Genomic DNA, 3342 nt, shown 5'->3' on the forward strand with positions numbered 1-3342 from the left:
AGCATAATCAGATATTCAAGCATACGAATCATTTCACGAAAAATTTTAAACAATTTCACTAACCTTTCATTTCCTCACAACAAAAAAACGTGATTTGCCCTGCTCACACGACATCATGTTGAGAACTAAGCAAACACACACCTACACTTATTATCGTTTCATTCAAAATCATTTTCATTTACACACACCATCACGACAACCTCAACACAGATTTCAATTCATCAATTCTAAATACACCTCACCGTTTTTTCTAAACTTCACGTACTGCATTAAAAATACTAACTTTCAAGGCATCCTCAGGAATTATGACCCAATCACTCAGATGTATATATTTTGTCCCCTCACCAAGACCTTCAACGAAGAACAATCCCGACCCCTGATCATTCCGCATGAATATATTCAACCTATAGAAGTACCCATTTAAGAATTCATCCACAACACTAAATACAATCACAAAATTTACAATCTAATTCAGAACACACCTCACGAAATTGCAGTAGGCACCGAAGAACTAAAAACCATAAAAGCACTTCAATTGCTTTGGCCACTGCTCCAAACTAAAAACATCATACGCATACTAGCAAAACACCAACCACATCAGATGCTATTCACGATGTTTTCCCTCATGGCTTCTTTCCCGACGACTAAGGTAACTATGAATTTAATAATTTTAAAGACTAACTAATTAAAATAAAAACTAATCATTTTTTTCCAGTAATTTACATTTTCTTTAGTCTTCACACCACGATCGCCTACAAACAAGAAAAAACTGATAAAAAACAATCTCTATTTTTCATAATAAACTCTATTAAACCAACAGCACTAAATGATGCAGTAAAAATCAATTCAAAGTAGAAAATTTATCTCTAAATTATTTCCCAATATGTAGTAAAATTAAATACGATGATAATCATTATATAATTTTAGACCCCACAAAGCAGTAAAATTTGAACTTAAAAGCAGTAAATTTAAACAAAAGAAAAGCAGTACTAACCTTTTATGCATATTCTGTTCACCCGCACGAGAATTCTATGCACAATCGCACAACTCGCCCACGAAGAATTGTTTAAAATAATGAATTCAAGTTTCATGTTTTCACTAGCAACAACTCAAACCAACAAAAACAAGTTTCCAACTTTCCTTTAACCCGGTTGGAATGGAATTATATAATAACCAAACTAACCAACGCAGCTTACTGAACATCATAAACCGCAAACTAACAGTATGGCTAAGAAAAGAAGAACACCTACGTTACCCAAACCGGATTAAACCAGCTTAAAACTGGATAATTTATTCTTTTGAAGACAATTACCAAGTCTAAAAAAGAAATAATAAAAAACCAAAAAGTCGCAAGACAAACCCAAACTAAAAACAATTGATTTTTGAGAAAAGGACACAACCAAAGAAACAAAAGGAAAACCAGAAACAATATAACATAAAACGTTAGCAAAAAACAGGACCACTTAAAAAACCAGCACGAAATCATACTCCCACTCCTGGCCTAACCCACCAGAGAGGACGTCCTGAGCATGCTCTATAGCCGGCCTAACCCACCGTGCTACATCCACGCTTTATCCACGCTTTGTGACCACACTATATTTTTGACAAGAGGTACTCAAATGTGAGTAACTCTTAAAAATAACTGAACTAAAACTAAAACGCTTTTGCGAAAACATTTAAACAAAATCATAACTAAAAAATTAAATTAACAAAACTTTATAAACTGAAAATCATAATATGCAGTATATAGATTACACACAACCACAAAGACGAGTATCCAAAGACTAGACGACCCCATCACACTCAACTTACACAATGGCTAAACACAACCGACATGCCGCCCACAAACACGACTCAAAAAGGATTTAGAGTACAACTTGACTTCGCAGAAAAGGATTCCATTGAATCAGACCAATGACCACCTCGATGTTCAAGTATACGTACAGATCCGAGCTACCAGGCATTTCCTCCAAACTCGAGTTTCACGCCATTCCCAATCCAGATCGAAACATAGTTCTCCACAACTAATCAAGAACAGACGATCATAACAAACCATCTTGAAATCAGATTGATTTTGTTGGCGGTCATGGTTTTTGTCGAACGACAGCTAACAACTTCATATCGACGACTCCAGCTTCCTGGAGCTTTCTTCTCCAAGAACGAAACAAGAAATGATGCTCGCCAAACACCAGCGGTCATCCTCCATCCTTCATTACAGATAAAAGAGACAAGATCAAAAAACTCTGTAAACCCCGGATAGGTGGAACCAGTTATAAACTATATTTATTATTGGTTATAAATTGGATATTTTATCTCTATAAAATATTTAATATTAACCAATCATGATCCATCTAACTAACAACCCACTTATTTGTAAGTGCTGAAATTACTTGTAATTTCAGCACCAGAGAGATTTGAATTTAACTTAGAAATTAGTTACCTCTCCAAGAGACCTTTAGCAATCGCAATAATCCAGTATACTCTAGATCTATTGAGCCTAGCAGAGACTAGTTAAACGCCCTGAGACTAATAGATATAAGAGTAAGATTAGGATCGGTATTAGACTAAGAAAATGCACGAATCTATCCGGCCGAAAATAAGATAGCGTGACAAGCAGACGGTGCACCCTATCCGAAATTATTCTATGAGTTACACCTCGAACCCAACTCACCGAGATGCTGAAATGATTGAGATATTGATTTCAACCGTCAAAAATAACTGTTTTTGCCCGGGTTGACCTCCATAGACCAAAAATGCTAATCATACAATTCCATAAACTAAGTCTATGAAAAAATACTACTCATGCAAATTTCATACATTTTGCTAAAATGTTGTCGTCGAATTTTCGAAAAATTCTTCTCTTGTTCAGTGTATCGTACTAAATAAAAAAGAAAAATTTTTGTCGAAAAAAATGCTAATCATACAATTTCCATAAATGGAAAATGTATGACTTGCATTTTTTTTGATGGCGACGACAAAATTTTTCAAAGTATTTTTGAAATTGCCCCCAAAATTGCATGCAAAATTTAATTTTTTGTGTGTATAACGTAGTCCTGGATATACTAATATTGTATTTTTTTCCTTTTCTCTTCAATGCTTTTTTTCAAAATCGCTTAAAACTCCTCTTTCTTTTGTATGACATGTTTTTGTATGCCTTGATCAATGTCTGGTAATTTGAAAATTCAAATTTTAAAAAAAATCATCTTTGAAAATTTTTGCCAAAATTTGAAAGTTCGGTACTTTCGTTATATCGTTTGTGTGAGACAGAATGCAAACTTTTCAGGCTGTTTCCAATGCACTTTTAATGCGAGACCTCCAAACTGTCGGTTACTACGTTTGATT

This window comes from Symsagittifera roscoffensis, chromosome 2, assembly GCF_963678635.1.
Source record: "Symsagittifera roscoffensis chromosome 2, txSymRosc1.1, whole genome shotgun sequence".
NCBI classification, from domain to species: Eukaryota; Metazoa; Xenacoelomorpha; order Acoela; family Convolutidae; genus Symsagittifera; species Symsagittifera roscoffensis.